We start from the raw sequence: 22,545 nt of genomic DNA, 5'->3' as shown, positions 1-22,545 counted from the left end.
CTTGATTTTTCATGTGGTCTGAATAAACCACTTAAAGGTTATTATCAATTAATTCTAATTAGTTGTGTGTAAAATATATCTTTACTTACATTAATAGCCTTATTTCAAAAATAAATTACATTTATAAACTTGTATGAATACATATAACTAAATGATATTTAATAAATAACTTCTGAGTCTTGTTTGATTCTATGAGATTATTTTAAGTACAAATAGTTTATTTAAGAATTGAAATTTACAGAATGTTAATATTGATGGGAAAAGCATGTCATATGGTGCACAAAATTTAATGACATTCATTTATGGCCCATCTATTGAATGAGCTTAAATAATCTACTTAATGCTCATTGTGAATTTGTTAATCCATGTTTTATTAGAAAATTCATTTTCTTTACATGGTTTCTTATTCTAGAAATAGCAATGTCACATTTATACATTCATATTAAACCACGTGATAGTTAAATAAAAATCAATTAATGGTTTCTTGACTTATTGATTTATATGACATGCATATAGGATTAATTGATTTAATAATGCATAGTTAGAAAAAGTTGTCAATTCAAAATAGAATAAACCAATTAGAGCTCATAAAAATATATTTTTACACCTTTAAAATTATTTTGATTGTTAATTTTATCATTTTTATTTGTTCATATAATAAAAATATACAACGTTATTGCAGTTACAAGCATTAGAGTTTGAAGAATAATAAGATAAACAAGAAGACAAGTTATAAGTATCTGATATGACATTATCTTCATATTTGTAACGTTGCACCTCATCATCATATTTGTTACCTTTATTTGTCTCCTTATTAAACATATAAAATATTTTGAATTGTGAAAATGAATAAAATCATTAAATAATAAGGAAAAAAACTGGACAAATAATAAGTATGTCATGTTATATTTTGTTCTTGATTAAAGTTTTGTTTAACTTTCATTTGATCAATGTCTTAGTTTTACATATTGACCTTGTTGTTTTGGATACACTGGCTTTCAAAAAAGAAAAATTCCACAAGGGATTTTATATTGAATTTTTTCGATTTCGTATTGAAAAAAATGAGTTCAATGACTTTACTATAGTTCTCTTAGTAGAACTTTGATTTTGTAATTATGTACGCCGGTCTTTGGAAATTTCCCTTGAACTTGACTAGTGTCATTTATGAATATAAGTCCCAAAACAATTATAGTTATGATATAATTCTTACTACACATTTCTATGCTTCAGAATTAAAAAATTCTCTCACACATTATGAAATTTTTTAATTCTAAAGTATAGAAATGTATAGTAAGAATTATATCATAACTATAATTGTTTTGGGACTTATATTCATAAATTTCACTAGTCATTTTATAGCTGAACTTGGAGTTCTTTATGAAAATTTCCAAAAACTGGCATATGTCATTACAAAATCAAAGTTCTACTAAGAGAACTGTAGTAAAGTCCTTGAACTCATTTTTTCCCAATAGGAAATCAAAAAAATTAAATATAAAATCCCTTGTGGAATTGTTCTTTTTTGAAATCCAATGTATCCAAAACAACAAAGTCAGTATGTAAAACTGGTTGCAACTGACATGGAAAAGAGAATGAATATAATGACCAGGGGACTGTCCCACAAAACTACAATCAAGACAAAATTATTATATGGACGATTATAGATGATTCTTTTTGTATAGTTGTTTAATGAATTTTATTCATTGTCACCATTTATAACATTTTTTTATATTTATTATAGTGACAAGCAAGGAGAACCCAGACATTGATCAAATGAAAGTTAAACAAAACTTTAATCAAGAACAAAATATAACATCACGTACTTATTATTTGTACAATTGTTTTCCTTATTATTTAATGATTTTATTCATTTTCACAATTCAAAATATTTTATATGTTTAATAAGGAGACAAATAAAGGTAACAAAGATGATGATGAGGTGCAACATTACAAATATGAAGATAATGTCATATCAGATACTTATAACTTGTCTTCTTGTTTATCTTATTATTCTTCAAACTCTAATGCTTGTAACTGCCATAACGTTGTATATTTTTATTATATGAACAAATAAAAACGATAAAATTAACTCAAAATAATTTTCAAGGTGTAAAAATATATTTTTATGAGTTCTAACTGGTTTATTCTATTTTGAATTGACAACTTTTTCTAACTATGCATTATTAAATCAATTATTCCTATATGCAATCATGTAATATAAGTCAATAAGTCAAGAAACCATTAATTGATTTTTATTTAATGATCACGTGGTTTAATATGAATGTATAAATGTGACATTCCTATTTCTAAAATAAAAAACCATGTAAAGAAAATGAATTTTCTAATAAAACATGGATTAACAAATTCACAATGACCATTAAGTAGACTATTTAAGCTCATTCAAGAGATGATCATAAAGTAATGTCTTTAATATTTTTGGACCATATGACATGCTTTTCCCATCAATATTAACATTCTATAAATTTCAATTCTTAAATAAACTATTTGTACTTAAAATAATCTCATAGAATCCAACAAGACTCAGAGGTTATTTATTGAATCTCATTTAGTTATATGTATTCATACAAGTTTATAGATGTAATTTATTTTTGAAATAAAGCTATTAATGTAAGTAAAGATTTATCTTACAGAAATCTAATTAGAATTAATTGATAATAACCTTTAAGTGGTTTATTCAAACTACATGAAAAATCAAGTGTCATAGATAAATGCCTTTTAATACATATTTAACTTTCAAAATAAATATATTAATGATAATTTATTTGTATTTACATTAAGTATTTAATAATTAAAGAACACGGGGACTTATATAAATTTCAACTAAAATACATGAGTTATGTTTCACATTTATTTCTTCTAAATTTACATCGAGATTATTATTGGTTTTGACAATGTTGACAATGAGAGATCAATATCCGCACTACCATCAACTGTGTTAATATTTGAAAACTCTTGCCTCCACTACTGAAAAGAAGCCACCACTAAAGTTTCTTGTTTACTTCAATTTGTGACACCGTGCATAATAATGGAATGACTTGAATACCCATTTAATAACTCTCATTTGATGTACTTGGATTTGAGTGGAGATAGATCAATGATGCCAAACCTTCTTGAAATACCTAGGTCAACAATGTATAAATTTTATAGTGGATGTCTGCGTGCTATGAAGATGAATGATGACCCCCTCATTAGTGCTTCATAAAGGCACAAAGGGACCATAGAAAATTGATCACAAGAACATTTTACTAAGGTTTTAGTAGACTAGTTTCAATGCAATGCAAGGGACACCTATCCTTGTTATTCACAATAAGATCCTCACTTCACCATCATTCAATCAATAAATCCCCTGTAGCTTGGGGGGAAAGGGGTTAGAGTTGCCAGACATAAAATTTAAACATCGAGGAATCTAGTATGTTATCCATAACTATAATTTCTTTATTGGATGTTTGACGTACTAATATGATTTAGCTTAAATCAGTTTCTTCTAAGAGTTTGATTTCACACTCCTATTTTGTATTGATACTATTGTACATAAAACCCCATGTTTGACCTATTCATGATCTCTAATTGGTTTGAAATTACTAAATTATTTTAATGTTGAATCAAGTTAATATGGAGATTTACAAAAGAATGAATGTTGTTGAAGGCCTTGTAATAAAAAACTTCCAAATTTAATGAAATATGTGTTTTCCAATTATTAAAAACCTGTTTAGAAAAATTTGGTCATTTTGTATTTCATAAAGCAACAGAGCCCCTTTATTTATAAGCTCAAAGAAAATCTAACGTGTGTTAGATTTCCTTTTAGCGCAAATTCAAACACATAGAAACATTGTAGAGTGAGAAATCGGCAAGTGCTAGATTTATGACTACAACAAATACAAGCACGTTACCAACAACAACATTGTAGAGTATAATAAATCTGGCTTCTGCTAAATTTTCTTCCAACACGAACACAAGCACATTTAAATTTGAAAGAAATATAACACATGCTATATTTCCTTCTAGAACAAACACAATAACATAACAACATTGCAGGACTAAATAAGTCTAATGTGTGCTAGATTAACCACATTGCAATGTAAAAGAAAATCTAACATGTGTTAGATTTCCTTTTAGTGCAAAGTCAAGCACATAGAAACATTGTAAATTGAGAAATATAGCAAGTGCTAGATTTGTGTCTACCACAAATACAAGCATGTTGCCAACAACAACATTGTAGAGTATAAGAAATCTGGCTTGTTCCAACACAAACACAAGCACATTTAAATTTGAAAAAAATCTAACACATGTTATATTTCCTTCTAGCACAAACACAAGAACATAACAACATTTTAGGAGTAAATAAGTCTAATGTGTGCTAGATTAACAACATTGCAATGTAAAAGAAAAACTAACATGTTTAGATTTTCTTTTAGCGCAAAATCAAGCACATAGAAAAGTTGTAGTTCGAGAAATATAGCAAGTTCTAGATTTATGTCTATGACAAATACAAACATGTTGCCAACAACAACATTGTAGAGTATAAGAAATCTAACTTGTAAAAAATTTCCTTCCAACACAAACACAAGCACATTTTAATTTGAAAGAAATCTAACACATGCTATATTTCCTTCTAACGCAAACACAAGAACATAACAACATTGTAGGACTAAATTAGTCTAATGTGTGCTAGATTAACAACATTGCAATGAAAAAGAAAATCTAACATGTGTTAGATTTCCTTTTAGCGCAAATTCAAGCACACAGAAAAATTGTAGAGAGAGAAATCTAGCAAGTGCTAGATTTATGTCTACCACAAATACAAACATGTTGCCAACAACAACAACCTTAGGATCAAATTATTTTTTTGTCTAGTAAGAAAGATTCATATCTGAGCCTCATTAATTTTAAGAAGATTTGGAAGCCCAAAAATTCATCCTCAAAGGGATATGAGTCCTTCTTGTGCAGCTACATTATAATCTCAAAACTAAAACTCAGTACCTATTGAAGGACAAATTGTAAGGAAACAGTTTGGTCAAGATTTTCCCAACAACTTGAGTTATGTTACAATCCTATTAAGCTCTTCAGGAAGGATTCAAGTAAGTTGGAAAATCTTTCCATGGAGCAGAGTCTCCTTATAGTCTTGAGCTTATCCATATGACTAAAGAATCCACTTTAAGGGCCATTGTTGTTTTGTGCATTCATGTGGTAGAAATTTCGAGTAGCTATGACCTAGTCTCATATATGACATGATAAGGGTGCTTGAATGGGCCAACATTCTCATTTTTCTCTAAGCTCCAAAATAAAATGCCTTGGGTGTCTTGATTGGTAATAAGGCTGAGAGCCTAAAAATAAATATCCTCAGTTGTAGAGGATTCATATCATTCTTGTATGAAAACATGCAATGTGAGGAGCCCTATTGTGAAGTCTTGTATGTCTAGAATAAATCCAAATATTTTGCACAACCTACAATGTATGGCACATGGAGTCGAGTTGTTCTAAACTTATAATATTTTATTGATTAGCATGATACATTATATCCAAGAGCACAGATTTGTGATATCAAGGTTGGGATTATCATTACTATTTAATATCTTATGCAAAATTAAACAGTGAGAAGGATCAACTGACTAAGATGGATTTGGTGCCTTGGTTTGGCCTGTTGTTTTGGAAATGTATGCTCTCTTTTGTAGAAAGGTCAAGCCTCAGTAAAAAATGTAATTTTTTGTCTCCTATTTATGCCAAGTCCTAGTGAAGTTGTCCTTGAAACAATTTGTAAGAGTAAAGATACTCATACAACTCTACTCTGAGCATTCTATAGATGGAAGTTTGAGGCCCTAATCAAAGGTCAAAGGTTGTTAGAAGAGTTCTCTTCAAGGAGGACAATGAGAAGATGCCTAGAAGCTAATGAGATCTTGTTGAAAAGATCAGTAGTAGCCATTTATATCTTTGTCTAGAAGTTAAAGCAATGGAAGTTCATGCAACACCTTTATGTTGGCACCTTTGGGTACCCTTGGAAGTCTGGCAGCTAGGAGAAGAAGTGCATGGCACTTTGGAGCAGTTCCTTGTAACAACCCTTATGAGCATGAAAACAGAGGTTCCTTGAAGAAAATGCATGACAGATTCTATGTCTTGATAATCTTGATAAGAAGACCCTGATTTTGGCATCTTGGTTGGGTCATTGAGTAGTTTGATGCGCTGAGCCATGTGTCAGTACCTACCTTGCGTGAAACATTTTCACCAGTAACTCTTATAGTGACGAGACATATCATATGCTACAAACATTTCGAAAACTTAGCATTCAACGTTAACCTCCCATTGAGGAAGAAAATTTTGCTCCTTATACACCAACACAGTCACAAGAACTTCCTCCCACTCATTATCAACCCACCATTACAGAATTCTACACCACCTAATGCTGGAAACGCACGACATCACATACGATTCATTTCTTCATCCATAGGAACCATGATTTGTGATGTTTTCTCGTCATTTTTCGGTCTCGAGATTGCTAAACCCACCACACCAGTGGTACCTTTACCGACGGTGTAGACCTATCATATCTTCACATTGTGAACTTCACTAGGTTCTACGACATCAACCACTGAATCCTATTCTTTCTTCTCGACCAGCACTACTAGGCCTAAACTCCAACCTCAAGGCCCTACATAACCCAATTCAATGATAGATAATCTTTTTCATTCAAACAAATATATTCTAGATGCCATGATGAAACCTGAATGTCCATGGGACACCATGCATCATCGCTCGTACGTTCTACATGAAAAAGCATTTTTACCTACTGACATACCTAGCCTTGATATTTGCATCATAGAATCAAAAGATTTCCTGCCTCTAAGATAGGTAGATTGGTTTAAGAATCCCATCCCAACACTAGATGCATTCAAGGAAGGGAACATGGCAAATATTTCATCTACGATTAAGGTCAATATTTCAAACAAGCCTAGCGTAGTTGAAGAGATCTCATGGGGGCAACTAGCTACCAAAATAAGGTGGCCTCATACATTGCCTTGTTCCAAGAATATAGGGATATCTTTACATGGGTTTAGTCTGAAATGTCAAGCATTAGGCCCACCATTGTGGAACATCACATTGACACCTGGCCTGACGCCCACCCTATTAGGAAGAAACGACGTCAATTACACTCCTCTAAGGCAGAAGCAATCAAGAAGGAGTTTGAAAAACTCCACATAGTTGGTTTCATCTATCCTATCACTTACACGTCTTGGGTTTCTAACCATGTACTCATCATGAAAAAACAAGGCACCATACGAGTTTGTACCCATTTTTGAGATCTCAACAAAGTCTATCCCAAGGAAAACTACCCTATGCCATTCATCAACCAAGTTATCGATGCTTGTGTAGGACATGAGGCCCTATCCTTCATGCTCTGGGTATAATCAAAATCAAATTTTTCACATTGATTAGTATAAAATGGCCTCCACAACCCCATGAGGCACATTTGCATATCGAGTGATGCCCTTTGGCCTTAAAAATGTTGGGGCCACCTTCCAACAAGCCATGAATTATATCTTCCATGATCTAGCTCATCTTATTTTCACCTATTTGGACAACCCTATCGTACGATCCAGAAAGAAAGATGACCATTTAGAGGACATGTGGTTGGTATGTCAATGATGTTGACAACATAACCTACGCTTGAACCCTCTCAAGTGTGTATTCTGCGTTAATGCAAGACGACTACTAGGATTCATTGTTTCCAATCAAGGTATTAGATTCGACGCTCTCAAATTCCAAGCCATTAAGGAAATTTCACCTCCAAAAAATTTAAAGCAGCTCCAAAGCTTGCAGGGTAAGGCCAACTTCTTACGTTGCTTTGTTCCCGTCTACGCCACCTGTGCACATAGCTTCTTATGCCTTCTTCATCAGGATATCCCTTTCCACTGGGACCAAGAGGCACAAGACTCATTTGAAGCCCTAAAATACGCATTGTCTCAGGCACCTTTGATTAGCCATCCTAACCATAACAAAGACTATACCCTTTACCTCTCAACATCTGAAGTAGCCATCACTGGTGTACTAGTCTAAGAAGAACATGCTAATAGAGAGCACATAATCTACTACATCAACAAGAACCTCTCCAAGCCTGCATTGAAGTATGAGCCACCATAAAAAAAGCCTTAGTCCTCATCCACTCTAAATTGTATAATATGTGTATGATTTTCTGGTGTTAACACCATGATCATATGAAGAATTGTCTTATAGATGTGGATTCCTGAATGTAAAGGACCCCTCCTCATCATGGATTAGGAAATTTTATGTGTTGGTAGCAGTCATCTCGCGATGAAGGATAATGCAGTTGTTTTGGTATAATCTCATGGGAGGATTTCTTCACCCTGGTTGAAGAGGAACATGATGATTCTTCAAAGTTTTCATCTCTGAGCTGAAGCAAGCTTCCTAAAAGTTTATTTTTGTAGTTGCCCCATGGAAATTCTCATCTCTCGTATGAGAAGGCTCTTGATTAAAGAATATATGATCACCTGAAGCAATGCTTTAGAGGGAGTTATAAAATCCCTAGAAAAATGACCTGATAACTTTTCTTGCTCGATGATTATTGGTGAAGGCAAGTCATGACATCTGAGCATGATGACTTTGATGATGCCTTGATATATATCTTTGTTACCTTGGAGGATGTATGGAAGCTGCATAATTATGATTGATTACTTTGGTACAAGGACCTAAGATTCAATAATAGGAAAGGTGTAGGTTGTAGATAGCTCAATGATTATGTCTTGGAAAGTGGACAAGAAATGTCAATTGGATTGTAAATATGCAGCCTTTGATGATGTATTCTTAAAATATGATTACCCTCTCATTTATTAATGTATGAGGAAGTTGACTTTTAAAGTCAAGATGGAAGACCTAGCCTTGATGCTATTATTTCCTGCACATAAAGGTATGATGAGATGGAGAAGTTATTGGTCTTGGATATATATATCTTGTGGGATCCCTATTGTTCTTAATAAACACCTATCATATGCCAGGTTATACAGACTCTGAGTCAATCTATGGATGAGCCTCATATATTGGATAGTTTCTTGTTGAGATATCTCTATGATTCAAAATTTAAGATTTCATAGATCTTCTAATGTTGGCTCAGTTGGCAAGGTGATGAGTGGAAAGAGAACATCTAGTACTATATTTCTTAATTTTATTTCTTTGGGATCATTATTGAGGCTAAATGTATAAAGAAGCATGCATGGCTTATTGTTATGAAGCTAGTTGATTGAGGAAGCTCTTCAGTGATCCATTTGAGCATGTATTGGAAACCACTAGTTATATATTGCAGTATGGGATTCACTTTTCAAAGAATCCTATGTTCCATGACTACTCTAATTATATTGGCATCAGGTACCACTTTATTTGGGATATGGAATAGTGGGGAGCAATAAATATCCATTTCAGGATGGATGTGCAAGTTACTGACATCCTTACCAAACCTCTCGATAAGGTCAAGTTTAACTTCCTTCAGAGAGAGGTTGGGAGTTGTGGGAAGACCCTGTTATGATGGTCCTGGTTGAACGTTAAACTCTGGGAGCTCCTAGGGGCCATGCGACCATAGGGTGAGTGGCTCACCTTCCCCTTCGTATGTTTTGTACAAGGTGAGTGGTTCAGCTTCCCTTGTGATACCCCATGATGTCACAAAGAGTGAGTGGGTCACTTTCTCCTATGGAATATGAACAGGATGAGTGGTTCACCTTCTCTTGTAGATGCCCCAACATACATCCTAACCATGTACTCTAGGACTCATGGGAAGTACCTCTCATCTGGCTAATGAGTTGGGAAAAGAGGATAGGGACCATAGCACTACAGATGGACACATCGTGTACTACCATACTCCCTAAGCATAGGATACATGGTGTTCAACAACTTGATTTGGGATAAAGTCTTTTTGGGGTTCTATCCCTGGTTATGTGGATTGACTTTTGTCAGTGGAGAGTGGTAAGGTCTTGTGACTCACTCTCGATCGATTATTCTTATTATCTATACTAATGTTCAATAGAGGCAAGACAAGATATAGATATTGTTCATGATGTCAAGATGACATGTTGATCAATGGTCAGATATTGGCAAATGGAATTCTCCCTAGTTGAGAGGGAGTGTTTAAATTGGCAACTAGGGCCAAATTCCACTTTAGACAACTCATTTGATGGACATAATTATTGCGTTGAACTCCTCTTTTTGAGAGGACCAAAATCAACCTAAAGATCACTAAATTTGGACAAGGAGAAATATGTTTTTGAAGTGAATCCCACCAATACAAATTGTCAAGTTTTGCCACACCTTCATGTAGTATCATGAAGCCCAAGTGACATGTATCTTGATCCTCAACTATTTGAATAAGTAAAGGTGACCTCCAACCTCATTAGACACATCCTTGTGAATCCAATCTTGTGATAATACATCTCTATGGAAGCGATGTTGGTTGGAGGATACGACATGGAAGAAAGGGTTGTTTTGGGCACGTCTATATATAGTGATCCCTCCATCAAAATGAGGTGACTTCTTCTTGCATATGGGTTGACATGCTTGTCTAGAAACACCTTCATCTTCTTAGAAGGGCCGACATGAGAAGTAGCTTGTGACAAGGTCTTGGAGAGTTAGTTACACAATCAAATTTCCTTTTACAATATATAACATGTCTTCAATACATGATGTTGACTTCCTAGACTCTATGACCCTAAAGGATCACAATGGGAGCCTTAACTATAAAAATAAAATTCATTGATCATGAAACCCATGATTTAAGAATTACAAAAATAATTTTATTTTCTTCTTTACATCAATTACATAAAATCATAATTACACATGTCATTATGAGAATTGAACCTAGTTATACTTTTGAATAGCGAAGTCTCAAACTAAGATATTAGCTAAGGCCTCATCTTGAGAGCTCTATACTACTCTCACTCAACCATCACTTCTCTACTATAAGAGCTTCCTACCTTGTTGCACAATGATGCACCTGTCTCAACCTTTAATAAGTACATATTTTTCTTCCTTGGACAAGCATTGGAGGTAAGCCTTGCCATTGTTGAAGATGACATCATAACCCTTATCCTCAAGGGTAGCTACCAAAACAAGATTCTTCCCAAGGCCTGGAACATACAGGATATCTTTAAGATGGAGAGGATTACCTAACTCCCTCTGAAAACTAACAAATAGCAACTCCTTTAGTTGCAGATATACCATCATCTCCTAGCTCGATCTGAAACTGCATTTTCTTCTCCTTCATGTGATTGAAATAATTCTTGTTCTCAATCATGTGGAAGGATGCTCATGAATCAATATACCATATGTTATTGTCTAATAAGCTTACCATGCAAGCAATCAATGAGAAATATTTCTTGAACTTGGAAGAAAATTCATCTACCTCTATTGATGCAACTAGATGATCCTTTATGGATTCCTTCTCCCAATTAGAACACTTAGTGGCACAGTGTCTGAACTCATGGCAATGGAGGAACTTGATCTTTCTCAGATCCTTCTTCTTTTTGCCCTTCTAACTTGAATTGGTGTCTCCTTATCCAAAAATATTTTGGACACTTTGAATTGTCCATTCCTTGAATTTAACATTTAGATATATAGCTTCTAATGTTTTATGGTTTGAAAATCATATTAACGATGCACGACATATCAACAACATTGTATAAAATCATACCAATGCCCTCACAATCTACAAAGAGTACACACATATATAATTATTGAAGATTGAAAATACATGATTTGCCTCCACTTTCATCATGTTGAAGAGGTTGAGGGAGGTCAAGATTGCTCTTGGGGCCACAATTATTATAATTTTGGTCATTTTGGAGAAATACATATCAAGTAGCCTCAAAAATATTCAAGGAACGTAGTATTAGTTGATTCTTGGTGGGAGAAGGTAGATCTTGCTATTAAGATCATGGACCCTATCATTGTTTTTTTATGATTCATAGACACATACCAGCACATCCTATATATACACAAAACTTAGTGCACTGCAGTAAAGAGGGATGTCTGAGGCACAACCCACTAGATAAATTGTGATGTCGAGGTACGTAGGTCAAAAGTAAGGTGCACACCATTGAGAATGAAGCTCATAAATGAGGTACATGTTACAAGCCCTTCAATTTTATTTTATTTTAATCAAATTGAACGAAACCTAAATCAAAATTGTGTTCAAACCTTTCAAATTTTTATTAGATTTTCCTTATATGTCTTCATGTTCAAGTTCATTCAAGTTCCTTACTAAGTTAATCTTTGAGGTTCAACAACCCTAGACAAACCTCATTTTTTTTAGGTTCGCCAAATTTTTAACCTGGAGGTTCAAGTTCAATGAACCTTGTGACATAGGAAGTTTTATATAAGGCAAAAAGGCAGGGCTTTGATATGCAAATCCAAGGAAATAAACAAGTTCAAATGAGCAACCCTAGTGTTTGTTTTTTGGAATATCGATGCAAATTTTCAAAGCAGTTACAATTCTGCCCACCTTGCTCAGTAAGATGTAAGGCCTAACATAAGATGGAAATCATAGATTTCAAGGTGTCACTAGTGCATAAGCTACTATTAGCAACACCTTAATCAACACATGCGTCTTTGTATTGAAAGGATTGCAATGCACAAGCATTATATTTATTGAATCAACCTTACATTTATGGCAACTTAATCATTTACTTTGAACAATTTTGGCAAAGAAGAATAGTGCATGAACTTACCTTTGCAATGCAAGGATCCAAGTGCACAAACATTCATTTATTGTATCAATATTAATTCATAAAGACTTGATTGTTCATAATTATTTTGATTTTTTTTAATCATCCACAAGACTCAAATTAGTCTTATTACTCTCTGCCCTGTATGAAAGAGATGTTGTAATGTCTTGTCATGTTTTATCTTGTCTTCTCATGTTATGTAAATCTTAATGGTTTTCAGACTCAAAGTTTTGACAACCCCTCATTTTTCCCATAAATTTTTTAACCCATGATTTTTCTCATAATATTATTTTCTAATATAGCCCATTTAAAATTACACTAAATATTTAATTTAAATACTTAAATACAACATTAAATATTTGAAACATCTAAAATCTGGTTTAAATTTCAGAGTATGCCGAGGTCATAACCTAATTGCATATTGTTATAAAACAAAGCTCTGCTCCGTCCACTTGTTGTAAGTCAACAAAATAGAAAGCTATGAGAGTTGGAATTTGAAACCCAAATTCCTCCGTCAAATTTGAAAGTCATAGGAAATTTGTTTAAACATTTTCTTTGATTTTATGAGTAGGCTTCATTGGTCACCGTATTCGATTAGTAAATGGCGACTCGAATAATAATTTGCTTTCAAAATCAACAGTCTCAAATTTCAATGATATTATTTTATGATATTCGTAAATTTTTTGGGTGGCTCAACTCGTTACAGGTATTTGTTTTGGAGATAGTGTTTAATGGTTTTATTGTTTAAATTTGGTTGAAAAATACATTTTTTTTGTTCAAGGGTTTCGTTGAAAAAATATGTTGAAGACATGCCTTCACAGAAGCCTTGACGCTATTTTTATTTTGAGGTAGTAAAAATGCGACAGCTTTTTGAATCTTGATTTTGTTTTCAATCATGGAAGGATAGCTCTTTCCTCACTATAGATAATTTGATTTGTTTTGTTGCGGCTTTTCTTCTCATAGAGCTGTGTTTTTTACTTATGTTCCAAACTTGATTTAGTTATGGTAATAAATTCTCAAGTGGCAGTCCTGTTTAGTGTTTTAAATAAAAAATTGTGGCAATCAATAGGTTATCTACCACTTTTTAGTGTTTAGAATCAAAAAAATTATGGTAGTCAATAGGTTATCTATCACACTTTAGTGTTTTAAATCAAAACAATTGTGGGATTTGATTTTCCTTGGGAAAAATAACTACTACAGTTTTCTTTAAAATGTTCACCTACTCTTCATTGATGTAACCAAATTTTATCAATATGTAAAATACGAACATTCTACTAGCAATGAAAATTATGCATACAAATATAAAGAAGATTTTACAGGTTTACACATACACACTAATGAAAAAGAAGAATTGGTTCATTTAACATAAATGAATAATGATAACAAAATATAACTTCCAAAATTGCAAACCTCCCGGCACACAAACATTTTAATTTACATATATACTCAAAAATGACATATACAGTTATCCTAAATTGTATCTTATCAATATAATTGAAATTTTGTCATCTAACATTCTTAATTAACTATTTCTTAAGTAATGCGCAGTGGTAGTATATATTAATTAATAGATTTTAGTGAGTACAGAATTCATCAATGGATAGCATATACTGTCCACCCACATTAAAGAATTGATTGCATTGAATATACTGATAGTTGTGACCATGTACACATAGGTATTCCTAACACAATATTGATGGGAGAAGTGTCCATGACCATGTATGGAAGCATTTAAAATGAATTCATAGTATAAGCACATAGTTCAAAATCCCCTGCCCATAAAACAAAATAAATAAAATTAAAAGGAGTCATTTCCCACCTATAAAATAAAATAATTAAAAAAAATGTCATTTTAAAAATGCAGGCAACAATTTGTTATAAAATAAGTAAAATAGAAAAAAATGTCATTTTAAAATGCAAGCAGCAATTGTTCAGGTCAGGAGTAGTCTACCTAGGCTGTAGAATGGCCCGTTTTCCGGCACTGGCCGGAAAATCGTCCGGCTCCGGCTACCGGTAAACTCTTCCTCCTCCACCACCATCTCCTAGCTCCGCCACCCTCTTTCTCCGCCACCCTCCCCTGACAGCGCTGACATTCCCTGACAAAAAAATCTGAATGCCGCCTGACATCCCTGACCGATCAGCGACGAGCTGGAATTCATGGGGGGAGTATCGAAATGGTCTGGAGCGCACGATTCCGCTTTGCACAACACTTCCCGCTCTGCTCTGCGATTCCGTTGCGCTGGGCTTACCGCTCTGCAGCTTGGAGGCCAGGAACTCTTCAGCGCGCAGGTACCCTTCGCTATCAGACCCAACAATTACCTCATGCATAAGGATAAGGGACCCGTGAAATTTAACCCCTGCTACAAACTGTTCTTTTCGAGGTCTAGGTTTCTGAATTGTCCAAACTACCAGTCGCAACGGGTGAAGCGGTATGCGTCTGGGCAGCCCTAGATGGGGAAAAAGGAAAGGTGGAGAGGAATGGAGGATCCATGATATCCAAATCCCCTTCCAACATTCGCACCACTGTTCCCATGGAAGGCCTCAGTGCCCAATCGCTCTGAATACACCACAGTGCCGTCTTTATCAACCTAGGCGCCTCATTCACATCTTCTGTCCTTTCCAATTTCAATCTGCTGTCCAACAATGCTTCCATTTTCCCTTGTTTCGCCTTGCTGAAAGCAATAGAAGGGAAAAACCAGTGCTCCGAATCCTGAGAACTATCCACGTTTTTGCGCCCGCTGATGATTTCCAGAAGCACCATCCCGTCGTTGAACACATCGCTCTTTGAAGTGATTCCGACTTCATGAAACCACTCGGGCGCCATGTACCCCAGCGTCCCTCTCGCTTGAGTCACCACACGGCTTTCTATATCTCTGTCCATACACTTCGCCATGCCGAAATCGGAGACCTTCGCTTTGAAATTTTCGTCCAGCAGAATGTTCTGAGGCTTGATGTCCAGATGCAGAATGCAAAGCCTCGAATCCTCGTGCAGGTAAGCAAGTCCCCAGGCAGTACCGACCGCAATCGAATATCTGGTTTTCCAATCCAATTGTTTTTCTGAGCCAAACAACCATCTATCAAGAGACCCGTTGGCCATGAATTCGTACACCAGAATTCGATGTTGCCCTTCAACACAAAGACCACGCAAACTCACAAGATTGGAATGATTGATGGAAGATATGGTGGCCACTTCTGCACAAAATTCTCTCTGCCCCTGTCCTGCCCTGTCGCCCAGACATTTGACGGCCACCGGAATACCATCACTCAATTTCCCTTCGTATACTTTCCCAAATCCACCCTTTCCAATCTCTTTTCTAAACCCCCCTGTGGCGGTCTCAATATTCTTGTAAGTGAAAATTGTAGGAAGGCTAGTGAGATTCTTCAGATACTTTGTGTCTAATTCATGGGTATCTTCCTTACCATGAACATGAACAGGAGATTGTTTTTTCAGATGTTTCCACAGAACAAAGAAAATCCACACAGCATATATGGGAGCCAAACTGGTGATGTAGAAAACACGATATCGTTGATCCAACAGGGGAATGATAACCAACATGGAAGCCAGGCTTGGCAACGCTAAAGATAATTTTAAAAAATTGATCTTACAGAACCTCAAACATTGCACCAGCAAACACTGCAAATTGCAACACAAATCCTAAGGGCTGCCCAGTTGAGAAGCAACGGAATAAATAATGCAGATTGTTCAGTAGGCGTGGCCAACGGACATTGTTCCTATATTTTATGGCCAACGGATTGTTAATGTTTACTTCTGCCATTATTCTAGGTTGCTTTTTTGGTGTTTGTTTTTCTTTTCTTTTCTGACCAGCTGATCACAACCCTCCATATCAATTTGGTGACAGTTTAGGTTGTGACTATAAAAATAGATTATTATTATTATGTGTACCTGATTTAGTGGGTTACCTGAAAAGTTGGGACTCCTTTGTTTTGCAATAGCATAGCATTCCTAGCTAGCCATTTGGCCCAAGAGACCACACAAGGTGGTGCCCTAACATACTTGTCTTCCATCCAATGTTTCAAGCAATCCTCAACCTCAGCCTCATCCTCATCACATTCATCAACAGAATCACTGTCAAATACATATTCACATCCATCACTCCTTGCAGACAATCTACCATCACTCCCATCCTCTTCTCTACAAGCCTTCTTTGATCTTCCTGCTCCTACATAATCTCTAAAAATATTAACTTTTCTCAAACCTGCTTTGAGAGCAGAAAGCTCCTCCTTTTCTGACAATGGTTCTCCATCCGAAGGTGATGATGGCACAATAGTTCTATTAACTGGGTCCATTACTTCCTGACCAGTTCGAAGCTCCACAAAATTGAGAGCAACCTACACAACACAAGATGAATGACCAAGGATCTTTAAAGGACTCCAAGGAAATTTTAGCTACAAAGAAAATACAAAAAACAGAAACAGTGTATGTATGTGTAGATGTTACCAAAGGCTTTGGATGTATGTCTAGATGTTAGCAAAGGCTTTGGATGTATGTCTAGATGTTAGCAAAGGTGCACACATACCACAGGGAAGGGAAGACTTACAGTAAGTGCTGCTTCAGGTGCCATTCCTCCAGTAAAGCAAGATACAGGAATCTTGGTAGTTTTGATACTATTCTCCATAGGCAATGCATACTCCCCGAGGTTGAGGGAAGCTGTTCCTATAACAGATGGCTTGCTCTGTGATTCTTGAGTCAAACCCTGCCAATTTGAAACAGAGCATATCAAAAATACTAGAATATATGATCAAAAATTATTCATATGTTGTGTTGTTCTATTTGATGCCACATAATTTTCTCTCTAAGAGTCTTACAATTGCGAGATGGCAAACATATGAGATTCTAGAAGACTGCTTCTAAGTTTTATACATTTGGATTGTACACCTATCAGTTTGACAAGTAGCCTTTTGTGAATAAACTAGAGGATCTTATACAAGAAGCATTGAATGTTTTCTTGAATGTTGGGAATCATCCTGTGCTGATTCATTTAATATTGTTGGGTGACAGAGAATTGGCTTTAAAGTGTCTTTCCAGCCAAGATAGTAAGATGCATGCTGGGCTGTTGTGGGAGAGGTTTAAGATTTGGGAGGTAACCGACTTTGAATATTGATGATCATTGGGTCCCTCAATTCAGAATGTGAACATTCTCACCTTAATGCCTTGTTTCCCAACTCGGAAATTGTTTAAACTGGTGCATTGTTCCCACTGGGATTGAACACATGCAAGGAATCCAGGGGCATTGACTAGGTTGTAGATTTGTTGCTAGTGGACATCACCTACAGAGGCTGGTTGTAGCCATTCATGTACAGAGCATTGTCTTGGCATCTCAAAGCCAACAAATTGAACCACTAGAAACAGAACTGGATATGCTTAGAACTGTTTTGATGAGTGGGGTGCTCCATTGTCGAGAACTGGCCTTGGTTTTCATAGCACTCAAATCAGTGAAGTCTTGAAACTAGACCAGAACATAGAAAAGAGTTGCTGGCCACCATAAGCAAGTAACCAGAAGGGTAATGCATCACACAAGCACAACCAACCTCATATGCCTTCAGAAAAATAGTGAGCAGAGGTTACATCCTGTCCATACTCTATAACGTTCAATGCTTACATAAATACAAGTTTGTAGTTTTATAAAGTACACAAATAAAAAATATGTCCATACCAAGCAACACATTTGTCTCCTTTACATAAGAAATCATGGTGCTGTCCATGCTTTTGAGGCCTTCCTCATTCATTTGTGCTTTTTTTCAAATTGTTAAATTCATATCTGTTACATATGTCTTACTTGTATCTTCCTCATTCTTTTGTTATCACTCCCAAATATAAACAATGGTTGAATTCATGTTTAATTCATCGGGTCTCTATAACGTTATTGTACGTAGGATGGTTACTTTCTGCACACTTATTTGATGTGAGCACTTCCGTTTCATTGTCCATTAGGAAGAAATGTTTGTAGCATTTTATTTCCTACAAGTCCCTTCAGTTCTGTTCTTTTCTGTGAGATGAATGATACACCTTTCAATGTTTCCATGACATGGCTCATATATGTGCTACCCAAAGAATAAGGGTATGTTTATGAGTCATTACTTTACAATCACAAGAGGGTTTTCAGTGCATAGAGTTCCACTTTTACTTGGGCTGTAAACTCTGAGGGAGCACCACTCTTTCAAAACAAAGGAAGAAATTCTCACATAATCTCGTCGGCGCTGTTAATTTGTTGTTGAGCAACAGTCAAGCATTAAACCAGCAAGCTCATAAATAACATGTTGACAGCTACATAAACAACTGCACATGTCAACTGGATATCAAACAAGCTTTTCAAGTCGCAATAAAAGCATCTTCATTAATAAGACCACTGACCAAGTTCTTCTCTGAGCGTCACACGACCCATCAATTTTCCCACGGTAATCAATTTAGTTGTTTTTCTGCTACTTTGTTACTCTGGAGAAGTGTATTTTTTCTATGTTTTCTAAGAACAAAATTTGGATAACCACACCGGTAAACAGGGCCTCGTTACATTTAATGTGTTCCATGTGTGGAACGTCAAGGTCAATAGGACTTTCACTTATGTAGTTTTCTACCAAAGCCTGCTCAAATCTAAATCAACTTTACAGCGAGTATTCCAAGTTGTAGCTAGGCCACAGACCAAAGGAGTACAAGGATTTTCAATTATGTAATTCTCTACCAAAGCCTGCCCAAACCTAAATAAGGATAAGCCTGTTCAAACCTAAATCGTCTTTACAAAGAGTGTTCCACCTTGCTGGTAGACCACAACCAGAGGACTGCAAAGACTTTAAAGTACACGGATTTTCAATTATGTAATTCTCTACCAAAGCCTGCCCAAACCTAAATAAGGATAAGCCTGTTCAAAGCTAAATCATCTTTATAACGAGTGTTCCACCTTTGCTAGTAGACCACAACCCAAAGCAGTGCAAAGACTTTAGCTTTTGACCACAACCCAAAGAGTGCAAAGACTCTATCTTTTGACCAAAACCTGGCCAAACCTAAATCATTCTTTACAATAAGTGCTCCAACTTGCTGCTAGACCACAATCCAAGCGAGAGCAAAATTCTATTGTTTTATTGTTTCTTGAAACTATGGAATATTCTGATTCTCAATAATGAGTTTTCTAATATCTGAATCTAAAAGAACAAGAAAAAAAGTGATTTCACTATTGAATTAACAAACCATTTTATAAAATCCAAATTCCACGGTATCAGAATTTTGACTCAGTGTTCTAGCGGACATCACCTACAGAGGCTGGTTGCAGCCATTCATGTACAGAGCATTGTCTTGGCATCTCAAAGCCAACAAATTGAACCACTAGAAACAGAACTGGATATGCTTAGTACTGTTTTGATGAGTGGGGTGCTCCATTGTCGAGAACTGGCCTTGGTTTTCATAGCACTCAAATCAGTGAAGTCTTGAAACTAGACCAGAACATAGAAAAGAGTTGCTGGCCACCATAAGCAAGTAACCAGAAGGGTAATGCATCACACAAGCACAACCAACCTCATATGCCTTCAGAAAAATAGTGAGCAGAGGTTACATCCTGTCCATACTCTATAACGTTCAATGCTTACATAAATACAAGTTTGTAGTTTTATAAAGTACACAAATAAAAAATATGTCCATACCAAGCAACACATTTGTCTCCTTTACATAAGAAATCATGGTGCTGTCCATGCTTTTGATGCCTTCCTCATTCATTTGTGCTGTAGATGAACCCTCCTCTTGTCAATTAATGAGCTGAACAACTAACTTGACACTGCTTCATTGTGCACTATGACATTTTTATCTAACTTATTCGGAAAATGAGGAACTGATGTGATTCATCTCAATGCAAAAACTTATAAGATTCGACAAACCCCTGTTCAGCATTGAAATTGATGATAGCATTCCATGTTATTAATTATCAATGTGTCTAATATTTTGACCCACATCTATGTAGATTTATATCAGAAAAGCTTTATAATCATGATTATTTAGGGATTGCATTAACTCCAGACCTTAAATGGAAGATAACACTCATCTTTTGCATGAATGTTGAACATTCCGAAGTGCTACTCATGGGCAATTTTCATTCCACAGGTAGGCATTTGACGTGAAAAAAACATTCCCTTAGTGAGCAATGAATTGACATTGATTAAATTGACTTGCTGCTTTACTTTCTTGTAGAGATATCACAAAATTGGTAATATTGTAAGACATGAATTAACCAAGTTAAACAACAAGGAACACAAATGTTGGTTAATTTATTGGTTTAAATCCTATACACTTAATTACCAATTTCCGGGTGTAGACTTGCAAAACATCAAAACATAGCACTAGGATTTCTGCAGTGATATTTAAGTTGAAAAAATAATTAAGCATCTGAATAACATGAATCTGAGCAATTCCACATGAATTCTTATTCATTAAGATTTATTCAAATACTGAAGACTAATGTTAAAAAGGTATGGCTAATGAGAAGTTAAACACGGTAGAAATAGACATGAAATCATTCATACATGAATCTCTAAAAAGTTAAAAACTGGGCATATAAGAATGTTTATAGCGAAATATATTAATCTCAAAGTCTACAGAAATACATAAGGATTTTTTCCAAAAATTCCCAACCTTATTCTATTACAAATAATTAAGTATACACACAAATACAAATGACAAATTATTATTAAGTCTTGTTGGAAATAGAATTGTTAAATAATTAAAATAGATCTGATATTCCTTGTAGAGTATCTCGTTTTGCTTGAGCTGGAGTCAAACCCCCTTGTTATTTGTCAGAGACTGCCACTTGTTCTCAAATGCAATGAGGCTACCTTTAATTCAAATGTAGAAAAAAATGTTGCCACATATATTTAAGGTTTTGGGTTTGATCTCTATGAATTTGGATCTAATACCTTCCTTGTTGATTTTCTGCTACCATGTGTTTTATCAATTGATGATTCATACTCTTGAAATATGGAATTGTTGATTTCATGCCTTGATGCCCTGGATTAATGCCATTAAATTTGGATTTGATTTCTAATTCTTGTTTCTTTTCTTTGAAAACCTATGCTAGTTGTTATTAATCTCTTACTTTTTACTACTCTGTCATTTTCCTTTGAAAATGTCAAATTTACCTCTTGAATGTCTATAATAGTCCCAAATTGGCTAATCCCTGCCTTGAAAACTGGGATTTGACTAAATCCATGTGATCTTAATAACTTATCTTCGTGCCTATTCCAAAGTATGAGAAAATTTGGGAATGAATGTCTATATAATTTAGGCAGGCACTTATATTAGTGTTCCAAAACTTGTAGACTTGTTTGCACAATGTTCATATAAGTAGTGGGGTTATTGAGAGACATAATTATGGGATTCCATCCTTTAATCATAAGTGTATAGTAGATTGCCATTTACCCCACTTGCAAGTTGTTGGCCAGAAAGTGACTATTTCAATCCACAATCATACAATTCTCATGAGATGCATCCCAAACAAAAGTACCAACGCATGAACTTCAACCAATATTTCACAAGTATTGAAATTGGATTTTCCTCCTTTCTGTGAGAGATTGTCAAGAAGTGATTTTTCTTGCGCAACTATACTTTCATTTACATAGGAATTCAAAGTACACCAAACCATGTTAGATGTCTGAGGTAACCAAACTCTATTTTAATATAGATTTCTATACCAACATTTGCAGTACATACAATTCCCTCCAATTAATCCCATGTATCATATTTGAAAATTTCACATTACTTAAATTACCATCAAGAGTTTTGTAGCTAAATTATTCTCTGAGCCACTAAAAAAGA

At 35.0% G+C, this 22,545-nt stretch overlaps 1 pseudogene across 1 annotated transcript; it reads right to left on the bottom strand.

The window, feature by feature from the left end:
• Window positions 1-15,117: 15,117 nt before the first annotated feature.
• Window positions 15,118-17,494, bottom strand: LOC149259797 (G-type lectin S-receptor-like serine/threonine-protein kinase SD2-5 pseudogene; annotated as a pseudogene). The gene is made up of 2 exons (XR_016265515.1): window positions 17,294-17,494; window positions 15,118-17,084 (listed from the first exon to the last, which is right to left on the bottom strand). The product of XR_016265515.1 is annotated as a G-type lectin S-receptor-like serine/threonine-protein kinase SD2-5 pseudogene (transcript).
• Between the last annotated feature and the right edge of the window lie 5,051 nt (window positions 17,495-22,545).

The sequence above is a fragment of the Pinus tabuliformis genome, chromosome 6 (genome assembly GCF_031772625.1).
Source record: "Pinus tabuliformis cultivar Carrire ecotype Pingquan chromosome 6, CPIR1, whole genome shotgun sequence".
Classification (NCBI taxonomy): Eukaryota; Viridiplantae; Streptophyta; class Pinopsida; order Pinales; family Pinaceae; genus Pinus; species Pinus tabuliformis.
This window is presented reverse-complemented; position numbering and strand designations above follow the sequence as displayed.